Raw genomic sequence first — 19,857 nt, forward strand, 5'->3', positions numbered from 1 at the left:
GAGGCATTGGCTACCTCAAGAGAGTCATAGAGATTCCTGCCAGTTCTTCACCCAAATACACATTTTTTAGATACTCTTTCCAGTCTGCCTGATAGCTACGCCACTAGTTGTGTATCTTAAGAGTCATTGTAACTTTTGCCAGGGGTTTCTTGAAGTTGCTGATGTGATTATGCTGGTGACGAGGCATTGGCTACCCTATGAGTGTCATAGTGATTCCCGCTAGTTGCTCACCCAAATACACATTTTTTTGATGCTTTGGCCAGTCTGCCTCAAGTGACACCCCACTAGCTGTGTATCTTATGAGAAGCTTCGTTACCTTTGCAAGCGGTTTCTTGAAGTTGGTGATGGGATTATGTTGGCGACGAGGCATTGGCTACCTTAAGAGAGTCATAGTGCTTCCTGCCAGTTGCTCACCCAAATACACATTTTGAGATACTGTGGCCAGTCTGCCTGAAGCGATACGCCACTAGTTGTGTATCTTAAGAGAAACATCGTTAATCTTGCCAGCGGTTTCTTGACTTTGAAGCTGTGATTATACTGGTGACGAGATATTGGCTACCCTAAGAGAGTCACAGTGTTTCGTGCCAGTTGCTCACCCAAATACACATTTTTTAGATACTGTTTCCAGTGTGCCTGAGGCGATACGCCACTAGTTGTGTATCTTAAGAGAAACATCGTTACTTTTGACAGGGGTTTCTAGAAGTTGCTGATTTGATTCTGCTGGTGACGAGGCATTGGCTACCTCAAGAGAGTCATAGAGATTCCTGCCAGTTCTTCACCCAAATACACATTTTTTAGATACTCTTTCCAGTCTGCCTGATAGCTACGCCACTAGTTGTGTATCTTAAGAGTCATTGTAACTTTTGCCATGGGTTTCTTGAAGTTGCTGATGTGATTATGCTGGTGACGAGTCATTGGCTACCCTATGAGTGTCATAGTGATTCCTGCTAGTTGCTCACCCAAATACACATTTTTTTGATACTTTGGCCAGTCTGCCTCAAGTGACACCCCACTAGCTGTGTATCTTATGAGAAGCTTCGTTACCTTTGCAAGCGGTTTCTTGAAGTTGGTGATGGGATTATGTTGGCGACGAGGCATTGGCTACCTTAAGAGAGTCATAGTGCTTCCTGCCAGTTGCTCACCCAAATACACATTTTGAGATACTGTGGCCAGTCTGCCTGAAGCGATACGCCACTAGTTGTGTATCTTAAGAGAAACATCGTTACTCTTGCCAGCGGTTTCTTGACTTTGAAGCTGTGATTATACTGGTGACGAGATATTGGCTACCCTAAGAGAGTCATAGTGTTTCCTGCCAGTTGCTCACCCAAATACACATTTTTTAGATACTGTTTCCAGTGTGCCTGAAGCGATACGCCACTAGTTGTGTATCTTAAGAGAAACATCGTTACTTTTGAAAGGGGTTTCTAGAAGTTGCTGATTTGATTCTACTGGTGACGAGGCATTGGCTACCTCAAGAGAGTCATAGAGATTCCTGCCAGTTCTTCACCCAAATACACATTTTTTAGATACTCTTTCCAGTCTGCCTGATAGCTACGCCACTAGTTGTGTATCTTAAGAGTCATTGTAACTTTTGCCAGGGGTTTCTTGAAGTTGCTGATGTGATTATGCTGGTGACGAGGCATTGGCTACCCTATGAGTGTCATAGTGATTCCCGCTAGTTGCTCACCCAAATACACATTTTTTTGATGCTTTGGCCAGTCTGCTTCAAGTGACACCCCACTAGCTGTGTATCTTATGAGAAGCTTCGTTACCTTTGCAAGCGGTTTCTTGAAGTTGGTGATGGGATTATGTTGGCGACGAGGCATTGGCTACCTTAAGAGAGTCATAGTGCTTCCTGCCAGTTGCTCACCCAAATACACATTTTGAGATACTGTGGCCAGTCTGCCTGAAGCGATACGCCACTAGTTGTGTATCTTAAGAGAAACATCGTTACTCTTGCCAGCGGTTTCTTGACTTTGAAGATGTGATTATACTGGTGACGAGATATTGGCTACCCCAAGAGAGTCACAGTGTTTCTTGCCAGTTGCTCACCCAAATACACATTTTTTAGATACTGTTTCCAGTGTGCCTGAAGCGATACGCCACTACTTGTGTATCTTAAGAGAAACATCGTTACTTTTGAAAGGGGTTTCTAGAAGTTGCTGATTTGATTCTACTGGTGACGAGGCATTGGCTACCTCAAGAGAGTCATAGAGATTCCTGCCAGTTCTTCACCCAAATACACATTTTTTAGATACTCTTTCCAGTCTGCCTGATAGCTACGCCACTAGTTGTGTATCTTAAGAGTCATTGTAACTTTTGCCATGGGTTTCTTGAAGTTGCTGATGTGATTATGCTGGTGACGAGGCATTGGCTACCCTATGAGTGTCATAGTGATTCCCGCTAGTTGCTCACCCAAATACACATTTTTTTGATGCTTTGGCCAGTCTGCCTCAAGTGACACCCCACTAGCTGTGTATCTTATGAGAAGCTTCGTTACCTTTGCAAGCGGTTTCTTGAAGTTGGTGATGGGATTATGTTGGCGACGAGGCATTGGCTACCTTAAGAGAGTCATAGTGCTTCCTGCCAGTTGCTCACCCAAATACACATTTTGAGATACTGTGGCCAGTCTGCCTGAAGCGATACGCCACTAGTTGTGTATCTTAAGAGAAACATCGTTAATCTTGCCAGCGGTTTCTTGACTTTGAAGCTGTGATTATACTGGTGACGAGATATTGGCTACCCTAAGAGAGTCACAGTGTTTCGTGCCAGTTGCTCACCCAAATACACATTTTTTAGATACTGTTTCCAGTGTGCCTGAGGCGATACGCCACTAGTTGTGTATCTTAAGAGAAACATCGTTACTTTTGACAGGGGTTTCTAGAAGTTGCTGATTTGATTCTGCTGGTGACGAGGCATTGGCTACCTCAAGAGAGTCATAGAGATTCCTGCCAGTTCTTCACCCAAATACACATTTTTTAGATACTCTTTCCAGTCTGCCTGATAGCTACGCCACTAGTTGTGTATCTTAAGAGTCATTGTAAATTTTGCCATGGGTTTCTTGAAGTTGCTGATGTGATTATGCTGGTGACGAGGCATTGGCCACCCTATGAGTGTCATAGTGATTCCCGCTAGTTGCTCACCCAAATACACATTTTTTTGATGCTTTGGCCAGTCTGCCTCAAGTGACACCCCACTAGCTGTGTATCTTATGAGAAGCTTCGTTACCTTTGCAAGCGGTTTCTTGAAGTTGGTGATGGGATTATGTTGGCGACGAGGCATTGGCTACCTTAAGAGAGTCATAGTGCTTCCTGCCAGTTGCTCACCCAAATACACATTTTGAGATACTGTGGCCAGTCTGCCTGAAGCGATACGCCACTAGTTGTGTATCTTAAGAGAAACATCGTTACTCTTGCCAGCGGTTTCTTGACTTTGAAGATGTGATTATACTGGTGACGAGATATTGGCTACCCCAAGAGAGTCACAGTGTTTCTTGCCAGTTGCTCACCCAAATACACATTTTTTAGATACTGTTTCCAGTGTGCCTGAAGCGATACGCCACTACTTGTGTATCTTAAGAGAAACATCGTTACTTTTGAAAGGGGTTTCTAGAAGTTGCTGATTTGATTCTACTGGTGACGAGGCATTGGCTACCTCAAGAGAGTCATAGAGATTCCTGCCAGTTCTTCACCCAAATACACATTTTTTAGATACTCTTTCCAGTCTGCCTGATAGCTACGCCACTAGTTGTGTATCTTAAGAGTCATTGTAAGTTTTGCCAGGGGTTTCTTGAAGTTGCTGATGTGATTATGCTGGTGACGAGGCATTGGATACCCTATGAGTGTCACAATGATTCCTGCTAGTTGCTCACCCAAATACACATTTTTTTGATACTTTGGCCAGTCTGCCTCAAGTGACACCCCACTAGCTGTGTATCTTATGAGAAGCTTCGTTACCTTTGCAAGCGGTTTCTTGAAGTTGGTGATGGGATTATGTTGGTGACGAGGCATTGGCTACCTTAAGAGAGTCATAGTGCTTCCTGCCAGTTGCTCACCCAAATAGACATTTTGAGATACTGTGGCCAGTCTGCCTGAAGCGATACGCCACTAGTTGTGTATCTTAAGAGAAACATCGTTACTCTTGCCAGCGGTTTCTTGACTTTGAAGCTGTGATTATACTGGTGACGAGATATTGGTTACCCTAAGAGAGTCTCAGTGTTTCGTGCCAGTTGGTCACCCAAATACACATTTTTTTGATACTGTTTCCAGTGTGCCTGAAGCGATACGCCACTAGTTGTGTATCTTAAGAGAAACATCGTTACTTTTGGAAGGGGTTTCTAGAAGTTGCTGATTTTATTCTGCTGGTGACGAGGCATTGGCTACCTCAAGAGAGTCATAGAGATTCCTGCCAGTTCTTCACCCAAATACATATTTTTTAGATACTCTTTCCAGTCTGCCTGATAGCTACGCCACTAGTTGTGTATCTTAAGAGTCATTGTAACTTTTGCCAGGGGTTTCTTGAAGTTGCTGATGTGATTATGCTGGTGACGAGGCATTGGCTACCCTATGAGTGTCATAGTGATTCCCGCTAGTTGCTCACCCAAATACACATTTTTTTGATGCTTTGGCCAGTCTGCCTCAAGTGACACCCCACTAGCTGTGTATCTTATGAGAAGCTTCGTTACCTTTGCAAGCGGTTTCTTGAAGTTGGTGATGCGATTTTGTTGGCGACGAGGCATTGGCTACCTTACGAGAGTCATAGTGCTTCCTGCCAGTTGCTCACCCAAATACACATTTTGAGATACTGTGGCCAGTCTGCCTGAAGCGATACGCCACTAGTTGTGTATCTTAAGAGAAACATCGTTAATCTTGCCAGCGGTTTCTTGACTTTGAAGCTGTGATTATACTGGTGACGAGATATTGGCTACCCTAAGAGAGTCACAGTGTTTCGTGCCAGTTGCTCACCCAAATACACATTTTTTAGATACTGTTTCCAGTGTGCCTGAGGCGATACGCCACTAGTTGTGTATCTTAAGAGAAACATCGTTACTTTTGACAGGGGTTTCTAGAAGTTGCTGATTTGATTCTGCTGGTGACGAGGCATTGGCTACCTCAAGAGAGTCATAGAGATTCCTGCCAGTTCTTCACCCATATACACATTTTTTAGATACTCTTTCCAGTCTGCCTGATAGCTACGCCACTAGTTGTGTATCTTAAGAGTCATTGTAACTTTTGCCATGGGTTTCTTGAAGTTGCTGATGGGATTATGCTGGTGACGAGGCATTGGCCACCCTATGAGTGTCATAGTGATTCCCGCTAGTTGCTCACCCAAATACACATTTTTTTGATGCTTTGGCCAGTCTGCCTCAAGTGACACCCCACTAGCTGTGTATCTTATGAGAAGCTTCGTTACCTTTGCAAGCGGTTTCTTGAAGTTGGTGATGGGATTATGTTGGCGACGAGGCATTGGCTACCTTAAGAGAGTCATAGTGCTTCCTGCCAGTTGCTCACCCAAATACACATTTTGAGATACTGTGGCCAGTCTGCCTGAAGCGATACGCCACTAGTTGTGTATCTTAAGAGAAACATCGTTACTCTTGCCAGCGGTTTCTTGACTTTGAAGATGTGATTATACTGGTGACGAGATTTTGGCTACCCCAAGAGAGTCACAGTGTTTCCTGCCAGTTGCTCACCCAAATACACATTTTTTAGATACTGTTTCCAGTGTGCCTGAAGCGATACGCCACTACTTGTGTATCTTAAGAGAAACATCGTTACTTTTGAAAGGGGTTTCTAGAAGTTGCTGATTTGATTCTACTGGTGACGAGGAATTGGCTACCTCAAGAGAGTCATAGAGATTCCTGCCAGTTCTTCACCCAAATACACATTTTTTAGATACTCTTTCCAGTCTGCCTGATAGCTACGCCACTAGTTGTGTATCTTAAGAGTCACTGTAACTTTTGCCAGGGGTTTCTTGAAGTTGCTGATGTGATTATGCTGGTGACGAGGCATTGGCTACCCTATGAGTGTCATAGTGATTCCCGCTAGTTGCTCACCCAAATACACATTTTTTTGATGCTTTGGCCAGTCTGCCTCAAGTGACACCCCACTAGCTGTGTATCTTATGAGAAGCTTCGTTACCTTTGCAAGCGGTTTCTTGAAGTTTGTGATGGGATTATGTTGGCGACGAGGCATTGGCTACCTTAAGAGAGTCATAGTGCTTCCTGCCAGTTGCTCACCCAAATACACATTTTGAGATACTGTGGCCAGTCTGCCTGAAGCGATACGCCACTAGTTGTGTATCTTAAGAGAAACATCGTTAATCTTGCCAGCGGTTTCTTGACTTTGAAGCTGTGATTATACTGGTGACGAGATATTGGCTACCCTAAGAGAGTCACAGTGTTTCGTGCCAGTTGCTCACCCAAATACACATTTTTTAGATACTGTTTCCAGTGTGCCTGAAGCGATACGCCACTAGTTGTGTATCTTAAGAGAAACATCGTTACTTTTGGAAGGGGTTTCTAGAAGTTGCTGATTTGATTCTGCTGGTGACGAGGCATTGGCTACCTCAAGAGAGTCATAGAGATTCCTGCCAGTTCTTCACCCAAATACACATTTTTTAGATACTCTTTCCAGTCTGCCTGATAGCTACGCCACTAGTTGTGTATCTTAAGAGTCATTGTAACTTTTGCCATGGGTTTCTTGAAGTTGCTGATGTGATTATGCTGGTGACGAGGCATTGGCCACCATATGAGTGTCATAGTGATTCCCGCTAGTTGCTCACCCAAATACACATTTTTTTGATGCTTTGGCCAGTCTGCCTCAAGTGACACCCCACTAGCTGTGTATCTTATGAGAAGCTTCGTTACCTTTGCAAGCGGTTTCTTGAAGTTGGTGATGGGATTATGTTGGCGACGAGGCATTGGCTACCTTAAGAGAGTCATAGTGCTTCCTGCCAGTTGCTCACCCAAATACACATTTTGAGATACTGTGGCCAGTCTGCCTGAAGCGATACGCCACTAGTTGTGTATCTTAAGAGAAACATCGTTACTCTTGCCAGCGGTTTCTTGACTTTGATGATGTGATTATACTGGTGACGAGATATTGGCTACCCCAAGAGAGTCACAGTGTTTCCTGCCAGTTGCTCACCCAAATACACATTTTTTAGATACTGTTTCCAGTGTGCCTGAAGCGATACGCCACTACTTGTGTATCTTAAGAGAAACATCGTTACTTTTGAAAGGGGTTTCTAGAAGTTGCTGATTTGATTCTACTGGTGACGAGGCATTGGCTACCTCAAGAGAGTCATAGAGATTCCTGCCAGTTCTTCACCCAAATACACATTTTTTAGATACTCTTTCCAGTCTGCCTGATAGCTACGCCACTAGTTGTGTATCTTAAGAGTCATTGTAACTTTTGCCAGGGGTTTCTTGAAGTTGCTGATGTGATTATGCTGGTGACGAGGCATTGGCTACCCTATGAGTGTCATAGTGATTCCCGCTAGTTGCTCACCCAAATACACATTTTTTTGATGCTTTGGCCAGTCTGCCTCAAGTGACACCCCACTAGCTGTGTATCTTATGAGAAGCTTCGTTACCTTTGCAAGCGGTTTCTTGAAGTTGGTGATGGGATTATGTTGGCGACGAGGCATTGGCTACCTTAAGAGAGTCATAGTGCTTCCTGCCAGTTGCTCACCCAAATACACATTTTGAGATACTGTGGCCAGTCTGCCTGAAGCGATACGCCACTAGTTGTGTATCTTAAGAGAAACATCGTTAATCTTGCCAGCGGTTTCTTGACTTTGAAGCTGTGATTATACTGGTGACGAGATATTGGCTACCCTAAGAGAGTCACAGTGTTTCGTGCCAGTTGCTCACCCAAATACACATTTTTTAGATACTGTTTCCAGTGTCCCTGAGGCGATACGCCACTAGTTGTGTATCTTAAGAGAAACCTCGTTACTTTTGACAGGGGTTTCTAGAAGTTGCTGATTTGATTCTGCTGGTGACGAGGCATTGGCTACCTCAAGAGAGTCATAGAGATTCCTGCCAGTTCTTCACCCAAATACACATTTTTTAGATACTCTTTCCAGTCTGCCTGATAGCTACGCCACTAGTTGTGTATCTTAAGAGTCATTGTAACTTTTGCCATGGGTTTCTTGAAGTTGCTGATGTGATTATGCTGGTGACGAGGCATTGGCCACCCTATGAGTGTCATAGTGATTCCCGCTAGTTGCTCACCCAAATACACATTTTTTTGATGCTTTGGCCAGTCTGCCTCAAGTGACACCCCACTAGCTGTGTATCTTATGAGAAGCTTCGTTACCTTTGCAAGCGGTTTCTTGAAGTTGGTGATGGGATTATGTTGGCGACGAGGCATTGGCTACCTTAAGAGAGTCATAGTGCTTCCTGCCAGTTGCTCACCCAAATACACATTTTGAGATACTGTGGCCAGTCTGCCTGAAGCGATACGCCACTAGTTGTGTATCTTAAGAGAAACATCGTTACTCTTGCCAGCGGTTTCTTGACTTTGAAGATGTGATTATACTGGTGACGAGATATTGGCTACCCCAAGAGAGTCACAGTGTTTCCTGCCAGTTGCTCACCCAAATACACATTTTTTAGATACTGTTTCCAGTGTGCCTGAAGCGATACGCCACTACTTGTGTATCTTAAGAGAAACATCGTTACTTTTGAAAGGGGTTTCTAGAAGTTGCTGATTTGATTCTACTGGTGACGAGGCATTGGCTACCTCAAGAGAGTCATAGAGATTCCTGCCAGTTCTTCACCCAAATACACATTTTTATATACTCTTTCCAGTCTGCCTGATAGCTACGCCACTAGTTGTGTATCTTAAGAGTCATTGTAACTTTTGCCAGGGGTTTCTTGAAGTTGCTGATGTGATTATGCTGGTGACGAGGCATTGGCTACCCTATGAGTGTCATAGTGATTCCCGCTAGTTGCTCACCCAAATACACATTTTTTTGATGCTTTGGCCAGTCTGCCTCAAGTGACACCCCACTAGCTGTGTATCTTATGAGAAGCTTCGTTACCTTTGCAAGCGGTTTCTTGAAGTTGGTGATGGGATTATGTTGGCGACGAGGCATTGGCTACCTTAAGAGAGTCATAGTGCTTCCTGCCAGTTGCTCACCCAAATACACATTTTGAGATACTGTGGCCAGTCTGCCTGAAGCGATACGCCACTAGTTGTGTATCTTAAGAGAAACATCGTTAATCTTGCCAGCGGTTTCTTGACTTTGAAGCTGTGATTACACTGGTGACGAGATATTGGCTACCCTAAGAGAGTCACAGTGTTTCGTGCCAGTTGCTCACCCAAATACACATTTTTTAGATACTGTTTCCAGTGTGCCTGAAGCGATACGCCACTAGTTGTGTATCTTAAGAGAAACATCGTTACTTTTGGAAGGGGTTTCTAGAAGTTGCTGATTTGATTCTGCTGGTGACGAGGCATTGGCTACCTCAAGAGAGTCATAGAGATTCCTGCCAGTTCTTCACCCAAATACACATTTTTTAGATACTCTTTCCAGTCTGCCTGATAGCTACGCCACTAGTTGTGTATCTTAAGAGTCATTGTAACTTTTGCCATGGGTTTCTTGAAGTTGCTGATGTGATTATGCTGGTGACGAGGCATTGGCCACCCTATGAGTGTCATAGTGATTCCCGCTAGTTGCTCACCCAAATACACATTTTTTTGATGCTTTGGCCAGTCTGCCTCAAGTGACACCCCACTAGCTGTGTATCTTATGAGAAGCTTCGTTACCTTTGCAAGCGGTTTCTTGAAGTTGGTGATGGGATTATGTTGGCGACGAGGCATTGGCTACCTTAAGAGAGTCATAGTGCTTCCTGCCAGTTGCTCACCCAAATACACATTTTGAGATACTGTGGCCAGTCTGCCTGAAGCGATACGCCACTAGTTGTGTATCTTAAGAGAAACATCGTTACTCTTGCCAGCGGTTTCTTGACTTTGATGATGTGATTATACTGGTGACGAGATATTGGCTACCCCAAGAGAGTCACAGTGTTTCCTGCCAGTTGCTCACCCAAATACACATTTTTTAGATACTGTTTCCAGTGTGCCTGAAGCGATACGCCACTACTTGTGTATCTTAAGAGAAACATCGTTACTTTTGAAAGGGGTTTCTAGAAGTTGCTGATTTGATTCTACTGGTGACGAGGCATTGGCTACCTCAAGAGAGTCATAGAGATTCCTGCCAGTTCTTCACCCAAATACACATTTTTTAGATACTCTTTCCAGTCTGCCTGATAGCTACGCCACTAGTTGTGTATCTTAAGAGTCATTGTAACTTTTGCCAGGGGTTTCTTCAAGTTGCTGATGTGATTATGCTGGTGACGAGGCATTGGCTACCCTATGAGTGTCATAGTGATTCCCGCTAGTTGCTCACCCAAATACACATTTTTTTGATGCTTTGGCCAGTCTGCCTCAAGTGACACCCCACTAGCTGTGTATCTTATGAGAAGCTTCGTTACCTTTGCAAGCGGTTTCTTGAAGTTGGTGATGGGATTATGTTGGCGACGAGGCATTGGCTACCTTAAGAGAGTCATAGTGCTTCCTGCCAGTTGCTCACCCAAATACACATTTTGAGATACTGTGGCCAGTCTGCCTGAAGCGATACGCCACTAGTTGTGTATCTTAAGAGAAACATCGTTAATCTTGCCAGCGGTTTCTTGACTTTGAAGCTGTGATTATACTGGTGACGAGATATTGGCTACCCTAAGAGAGTCACAGTGTTTCGTGCCAGTTGCTCACCCAAATACACATTTTTTAGATACTGTTTCCAGTGTCCCTGAGGCGATACGCCACTAGTTGTGTATCTTAAGAGAAACCTCGTTACTTTTGACAGGGGTTTCTAGAAGTTGCTGATTTGATTCTGCTGGTGACGAGGCATTGGCTACCTCAAGAGAGTCATAGAGATTCCTGCCAGTTCTTCACCCAAATACACATTTTTTAGATACTCTTTCCAGTCTGCCTGATAGCTACGCCACTAGTTGTGTATCTTAAGAGTCATTGTAACTTTTGCCATGGGTTTCTTGAAGTTGCTGATGTGATTATGCTGGTGACGAGGCATTGGCCACCCTATGAGTGTCATAGTGATTCCCGCTAGTTGCTCACCCAAATACACATTTTTTTGATGCTTTGGCCAGTCTGCCTCAAGTGACACCCCACTAGCTGTGTATCTTATGAGAAGCTTCGTTACCTTTGCAAGCGGTTTCTTGAAGTTGGTGATGGGATTATGTTGGCGACGAGGCATTGGCTACCTTAAGAGAGTCATAGTGCTTCCTGCCAGTTGCTCACCCAAATACACATTTTGAGATACTGTGGCCAGTCTGCCTGAAGCGATACGCCACTAGTTGTGTATCTTAAGAGAAACATCGTTACTCTTGCCAGCGGTTTCTTGACTTTGAAGATGTGATTATACTGGTGACGAGATATTGGCTACCCCAAGAGAGTCACAGTGTTTCCTGCCAGTTGCTCACCCAAATACACATTTTTTAGATACTGTTTCCAGTGTGCCTGAAGCGATACGCCACTACTTGTGTATCTTAAGAGAAACATCGTTACTTTTGAAAGGGGTTTCTAGAAGTTGCTGATTTGATTCTACTGGTGACGAGGCATTGGCTACCTCAAGAGAGTCATAGAGATTCCTGCCAGTTCTTCACCCAAATACACATTTTTTAGATACTCTTTCCAGTCTGCCTGATAGCTACGCCACTAGTTGTGTATCTTAAGAGTCATTGTAACTTTTGCCAGGGGTTTCTTGAAGTTGCTGATGTGATTATGCTGGTGACGAGGCATTGGCTACCCTATGAGTGTCATAGTGATTCCCGCTAGTTGCTCACCCAAATACACATTTTTTTGATGCTTTGGCCAGTCTGCCTCAAGTGACACCCCACTAGCTGTGTATCTTATGAGAAGCTTCGTTACCTTTGCAAGCGGTTTCTTGAAGTTGGTGATGGGATTATGTTGGCGACGAGGCATTGGCTACCTTAAGAGAGTCATAGTGCTTCCTGCCAGTTGCTCACCCAAATACACATTTTGAGATACTGTGGCCAGTCTGCCTGAAGCGATACGCCACTAGTTGTGTATCTTAAGAGAAACATCGTTAATCTTGCCAGCGGTTTCTTGACTTTGAAGCTGTGATTACACTGGTGACGAGATATTGGCTACCCTAAGAGAGTCACAGTGTTTCGTGCCAGTTGCTCACCCAAATACACATTTTTTAGATACTGTTTCCAGTGTGCCTGAGGCGATACGCCACTAGTTGTGTATCTTAAGAGAAACATCGTTACTTTTGACAGGGGTTTCTAGAAGTTGCTGATTTGATTCTGCTGGTGACGAGGCATTGGCTACCTCAAGAGAGTCATAGAGATTCCTGCCAGTTCTTCACCCAAATACACATTTTTTAGATACTCTTTCCAGTCTGCCTGATAGCTACGCCACTAGTTGTGTATCTTAAGAGTCATTGTAACTTTTGCCATGGGTTTCTTGAAGTTGCTGATGTGATTATGCTGGTGACGAGGCATTGGCCACCCTATGAGTGTCATAGTGATTCCCGCTAGTTGCTCACCCAAATACACATTTTTTTGATGCTTTGGCCAGTCTGCCTCAAGTGACACCCCACTAGCTGTGTATCTTATGAGAAGCTTCGTTACCTTTGCAAGCGGTTTCTTGAAGTTGGTGATGGGATTATGTTGGCGACGAGGCATTGGCTTCCTTAAGAGAGTCATAGTGCTTCCTGCCAGTTGCTCACCCAAATACACATTTTGAGATACTGTGGCCAGTCTGCCTGAAGCGATACGCCACTAGTTGTGTATCTTAAGAGAAACATCGTTAATCTTGCCAGCGGTTTCTTGACTTTGAAGCTGTGATTATACTGGTGACGAGATATTGGCTACCCTAAGAGAGTCACAGTGTTTCGTGCCAGTTGCTCACCCAAATACACATTTTTTAGATACTGTTTCCAGTGTGCCTGAGGCGATACGCCACTAGTTGTGTATCTTAAGAGAAACATCGTTACTTTTGACAGGGGTTTCTAGAAGTTGCTGATTTGATTCTGCTGGTGACGAGGCATTGGCTACCTCAAGAGAGTCATAGAGATTCCTGCCAGTTCTTCACCCAAATACACATTTTTTAGATACTCTTTCCAGTCTGCCTGATAGCTACGCCACTAGTTGTGTATCTTAAGAGTCATTGTAACTTTTGCCAGGGGTTTCTTGAAGTTGCTGATGTGATTATGCTGGTGACGAGGCATTGGCTACCCTATGAGTGTCATAGTGATTCCCGCTAGTTGCTCACCCAAATACACATTTTTTTGATGCTTTGGCCAGTCTGCCTCAAGTGACACCCCACTAGCTGTGTATCTTATGAGAAGCTTCGTTACCTTTGCAAGCGGTTTCTTGAAGTTGGTGATGGGATTATGTTGGCGACGAGGCATTGGCTTCCTTAAGAGAGTCATAGTGCTTCCTGCCAGTTGCTCACCCAAATACACATTTTGAGATACTGTGGCCAGTCTGCCTGAAGCGATACGCCACTAGTTGTGTATCTTAAGAGAAACATCGTTAATCTTGCCAGCGGTTTCTTGACTTTGAAGCTGTGATTATACTGGTGACGAGATATTGGCTACCCTAAGAGAGTCACAGTGTTTCGTGCCAGTTGCTCACCCAAATACACATTTTTTAGATACTGTTTCCAGTGTGCCTGAGGCGATACGCCACTAGTTGTGTATCTTAAGAGAAACATCGTTACTTTTGACAGGGGTTTCTAGAAGTTGCTGATTTGATTCTGCTGGTGACGAGGCATTGGCTACCTCAAGAGAGTCATAGAGATTCCTGCCAGTTCTTCACCCAAATACACATTTTTTAGATACTCTTTCCAGTCTGCCTGATAGCTACGCCACTAGTTGTGTATCTTAAGAGTCATTGTAACTTTTGCCATGGGTTTCTTGAAGTTGCTGATGTGATTATGCTGGTGACGAGGCATTGGCCACCCTATGAGTGTCATAGTGATTCCCGCTAGTTGCTCACCCAAATACACATTTTTTTGATGCTTTGGCCAGTCTGCCTCAAGTGACACCCCACTAGCTGTGTATCTTATGAGAAGCTTCGTTACCTTTGCAAGCGGTTTCTTGAAGTTGGTGATGGGATTATGTTGGCGACGAGGCATTGGCTACCTTAAGAGAGTCATAGTGCTTCCTGCCAGTTGCTCACCCAAATACACATTTTGAGATACTGTGGCCAGTCTGCCTGAAGCGATACGCCACTAGTTGTGTATCTTAAGAGAAACATCGTTAATCTTGCCAGCGGTTTCTTGACTTTGAAGATGTGATTATACTGGTGACGAGATATTGGCTACCCTAAGAGAGTCACAGTGTTTCGTGCCAGTTGCTCACCCAAATACACATTTTTTAGATACTGTTTCCAGTGTGCCTGAGGCGATACGCCACTAGTTGTGTATCTTAAGAGAAACATCGTTACTTTTGAAAGGGGTTTCTAGAAGTTGCTGATTTGATTCTGCTGGTGACGAGGCATTGGCTACCTCAAGAGAGTCATAGAGATTCCTGCCAGTTCTTCACCCAAATACACATTTTTTAGATACTCTTTCCAGTCTGCCTGATAGCTACGCCACTAGTTGTGTATCTTAAGAGTCATTGTAACTTTTGCCATGGGTTTCTTGAAGTTGCTGATGTGATTATGCTGGTGACGAGGCATTGGCCACCCTATGAGTGTCATAGTGATTCCCGCTAGTTGCTCACCCAATTACACATTTTTTTGATGCTTTGGCCTGTCTGCCTCAAGTGACACCCCACTAGCTGTGTATCTTATGAGAAGCTTCGTTACCTTTGCAAGCGGTTTCTTGAAGTTGGTGATGGGATTATGTTGGCGACGAGGCATTGGCTACCTTAAGAGAGTCATAGTGCTTCCTGCCAGTTGCTCACCCAAATACACATTTTGAGATACTGTGGCCAGTCTGCCTGAAGCGATACGCCACTAGTTGTGTATCTTAAGAGAAACATCGTTAATCTTGCCAGCGGTTTCTTGACTTTGAAGATGTGATTATACTGGTGACGAGATATTGGCTACCCTAAGAGAGTCACAGTGTTTCGTGCCAGTTGCTCACCCAAATACACATTTTTTAGATACTGTTTCCAGTGTGCCTGAGGCGATACGCCACTAGTTGTGTATCTTAAGAGAAACATCGTTACTTTTGAAAGGGGTTTCTAGAAGTTGCTGATTTGATTCTGCTGGTGACGAGGCATTGGCTACCTCAAGAGAGTCATAGAGATTCCTGCCAGTTCTTCACCCAAATACACATTTTTTAGATACTCTTTCCAGTCTGCCTGATAGCTACGCCACTAGTTGTGTATCTTAAGAGTCATTGTAACTTTTGCCATGGGTTTCTTGAAGTTGCTGATGTGATTATGCTGGTGACGAGGCATTGGCCACCCTATGAGTGTCATAGTGATTCCCGCTAGTTGCTCACCCAATTACACATTTTTTTGATGCTTTGGCCTGTCTGCCTCAAGTGACACCCCACTAGCTGTGTATCTTATGAGAAGCTTCGTTACCTTTGCAAGCGGTTTCTTGAAGTTGGTGATGGGATTATGTTGGCGACGAGGCATTGGCTACCTTAAGAGAGTCATAGTGCTTCCTGCCAGTTGCTCACCCAAATACACATTTTGAGATACTGTGGCCAGTCTGCCTGAAGCGATACGCCACTAGTTGTGTATCTTAAGAGAAACATCGTTACTCTTGCCAGCGGTTTCTTGACTTTGAAGATGTGATTATACTGGTGACGAGATATTGGCTACCCCAAGAGAGTCACAGTGTTTCCTGCCAGTTGCTCACCCAAATACACATTTTTTAGATACTGTTTCCAGTGTGCCTGAAGCGATACGCCACTACTTGTGTATCTTAAGAGAAACATCGTTACTTTTGAAAGAGGTTTCTAGAAGTTGCTGATTTGATTCTACTGGTGACGAGGCATTGGCTACCTCAAGAGAGTCATAGAGATTCCTGCCAGTTCTTCACCCAAATACACATTTTTTAGATACTCTTTCCAGTCTGCCCGATAGCTACGCCACTAGTTGTGTATCTTAAGAGTCATTGTAACTTTTGCCAGGGGTTTCTTGAAGTTGCTGATGTGATTATGCTGGTGACGAGGCATTGGCTACCCTATGAGTGTCATAGTGATTCCCGCTAGTTGCTCACCCAAATACACATTTTTTTGATGCTTTGGCCAGTCTGCCTCAAGTGACACCCCACTAGCTGTGTATCTTATGAGAAGCTTCGTTACCTTTGCAAGCGGTTTCTTGAAGTTGGTGATGGGATTATGTTGGCGACGAGGCATTGGCTACCTTAAGAGAGTCATAGTGCTTCCTGCCAGTTGCTCACCCAAATACACATTTTGAGATACTGTGGCCAGTCTGCCTGAAGCGATACGCCACTAGTTGTGTATCTTAAGAGAAACATCGTTAATCTTGCCAGCGGTTTCTTGACTTTGAAGCTGTGATTATACTGGTGACGAGATATTGGCTACCCTAAGAGAGTCACAGTGTTTCGTGCCAGTTGCTCACCCAAATACACATTTTTTAGATACTGTTTCCAGTGTGCCTGAGGCGATACGCCACTAGTTGTGTATCTTAAGAGAAACATCGTTACTTTTGACAGGGGTTTCTAGAAGTTGCTGATTTGATTCTGCTGGTGACGAGGCATTGGCTACCTCAAGAGAGTCATAGAGATTCCTGCCAGTTCTTCACCCAAATACACATTTTTTAGATACTCTTTCCAGTCTGCCTGATAGCTACGCCACTAGTTGTGTATCTTAAGAGTCATTGTAACTTTTGCCATGGGTTTCTTGAAGTTGCTGATGTGATTATGCTGGTGACGAGGCATTGGCTACCCTATGAGTGTCATAGTGATTCCTGCTAGTTGCTCACCCAAATACACATTTTTTTGATACTTTGGCCAGTCTGCCTCAAGTGACACCCCACTAGCTGTGTATCTTATGAGAAGCTTCGTTACCTTTGCAAGCGGTTTCTTGAAGTTGGTGATGGGATTATGTTGGCGACGAGGCATTGGCTACCTTAACAGAGTCATAGTGCTTCCTGCCAGTTGCTCACCCAAATACACATTTTGAGATACTGTGGCCAGTCTGCCTGAAGCGATACGCCACTAGTTGTGTATCTTAAGAGAAACATCGTTACTCTTGCCAGCGGTTTCTTGACTTTGAAGCTGTGATTATACTGGTGACGAGATATTGGCTACCCTAAGAGAGTCATAGTGTTTCCTGCCAGTTGCTCACCCAAATACACATTTTTTAGATACTGTTTCCAGTGTGCCTGAAGCGATACGCCACTAGTTGTGTATCTTAAGAGAAACATCGTTACTTTTGAAAGGGGTTTCTAGAAGTTGCTGATTTGATTCTACTGGTGACGAGGCATTGGCTACCTCAAGAGAGTCATAGAGATTCCTGCCAGTTCTTCACCCAAATACACATTTTTTAGATACTCTTTCCAGTCTGCCTGATAGCTACGCCACTAGTTGTGTATCTTAAGAGTCATTGTAACTTTTGCCAGGGGTTTCTTGAAGTTGCTGATGTGATTATGCTGGTGACGAGGCATTGGCTACCCTATGAGTGTCATAGTGATTCCCGCTAGTTGCTCACCCAAATACACATTTTTTTGATGCTTTGGCCAGTCTGCCTCAAGTGACACCCCACTAGCTGTGTATCTTATGAGAAGCTTCGTTACCTTTGCAAGCGGTTTCTTGAAGTTGGTGATTGGATTATGTTGGCGACGAGGCATTGGCTACCTTAAGAGAGTCATAGTGCTTCCTGCCAGTTGCTCACCCAAATACACATTTTGAGATACTGTGGCCAGTCTGCCTGAAGCGATACGCCACTAGTTGTGTATCTTAAGAGAAACATCGTTAATCTTGCCAGCGGTTTCTTGACTTTGAAGCTGTGATTATACTGGTGACGAGATATTGGCTACCCTAAGAGAGTCACAGTGTTTCGTGCCAGTTGCTCACCCAAATACACATTTTTTAGATACTGTTTCCAGTGTGCCTGAGGCGATACGCCACTAGTTGTGTATCTTAAGAGAAACATCGTTACTTTTGACAGGGGTTTCTAGAAGTTGCTGATTTGATTCTGCTGGTGACGAGGCATTGGCTACCTCAAGAGAGTCATAGAGATTCCTGCCAGTTCTTCACCCAAATACACATTTTTTAGATACTCTTTCCAGTCTGCCTGATAGCTACGCCACTAGTTGTGTATCTTAAGAGTCATTGTAACTTTTGCCATGGGTTTCTTGAAGTTGCTGATGTGATTATGCTGGTGACGAGGCATTGGCCACCCTATGAGTGTCATAGTGATTCCCGCTAGTTGCTCACCCAAATACACATTTTTTTGATGCTTTGGCCAGTCTGCCTCAAGTGACACCCCACTAGCTGTGTATCTTATGAGAAGCTTCGTTACCTTTGCAAGCGGTTTCTTGAAGTTGGTGATGGGATTATGTTGGCGACGAGGCATTGGCTACCTTAAGAGAGTCATAGTGCTTCCTGCCAGTTGCTCACCCAAATACACATTTTGAGATACTTTGGCCAGTCTGCCTGAAGCGATACGCCACTAGTTGTGTATCTTAAGAGAAACATCGTTAATCTTGCCAGCGGTTTCTTGACTTTGAAGATGTGATTATACTGGTGACGAGATATTGGCTACCCTAAGAGAGTCACAGTGTTTCGTGCCAGTTGCTCACCCAAATACACATTTTTTAGATACTGTTTCCAGTGTGCCTGAGGCGATACGCCACTAGTTGTGTATCTTAAGAGAAACATCGTTACTTTTGACAGGGGTTTCTAGAAGTTGCTGATTTGATTCTGCTGGTGACGAGGCATTGGCTACCTCAAGAGAGTCATAGAGATTCCTGCCAGTTCTTCACCCAAATACACATTTTTTAGATACTCTTTCCAGTCTGCCTGATAGCTACGCCACTAGTTGTGTATCTTAAGAGTCATTGTAACTTTTGCCAGGGGTTTCTTGAAGTTGCTGATGTGATTATGCTGGTGACGAGGCATTGGCCACCCTATGAGTGTCATAGTGATTCCCGCTAGTTGCTCACCCAAATACACATTTTTTTGATGCTTTGGCCTGTCTGCCTCAAGTGACACCCCACTAGCTGTGTATCTTATGAGAAGCTTCGTTACCTTTGCAAGCGGTTTCTTGAAGTTGGTGATGGGATTATGTTGGCGACGAGGCATTGGCTACCTTAAGAGAGTCATAGTGCTTCCTGCCAGTTGCTCACCCAAATACACATTTTGAGATACTGTGGCCAGTCTGCCTGAAGCGATACGCCACTAGTTGTGTATCTTAAGAGAAACATCGTTACTCTTGCCAGCGGTTTCTTGACTTTGAAGCTGTGATTATACTGGTGACGAGATATTGGTTACCCTAAGAGAGTCACAGTGTTTCGTGCCAGTTGCTCACCCAAATACACATTTTTTAGATACTGTTTCCAGTGTGCCTGAAGCGATACGCCACTAGTTGTGTATCTTAAGAGAATCATCGTTACTTTTGAAAGGGGTTTCTAGAAGTTGCCGATTTGATTCTACTGGTGACGAGGCATTGGCTACCTCAAGAGAGTCATAGAGATTCCTGCCAGTTCTTCACCCAAATACACATTTTTTAGATACTCTTTCCAGTCTGCCTGATAGCTACGCCACTAGTTGTGTATCTTAAGAGTCATTGTAACTTTTGCCAGGGGTTTCTTGAATTTGCTGATGTGACTATGCTGCTGACGAGGCATTGGCTACCCTATGAG

The sequence above is a fragment of the Schistocerca nitens genome, chromosome 3 (genome assembly GCF_023898315.1).
Source record: "Schistocerca nitens isolate TAMUIC-IGC-003100 chromosome 3, iqSchNite1.1, whole genome shotgun sequence".
In the NCBI taxonomy this organism is placed as follows: Eukaryota; Metazoa; Arthropoda; class Insecta; order Orthoptera; family Acrididae; genus Schistocerca; species Schistocerca nitens.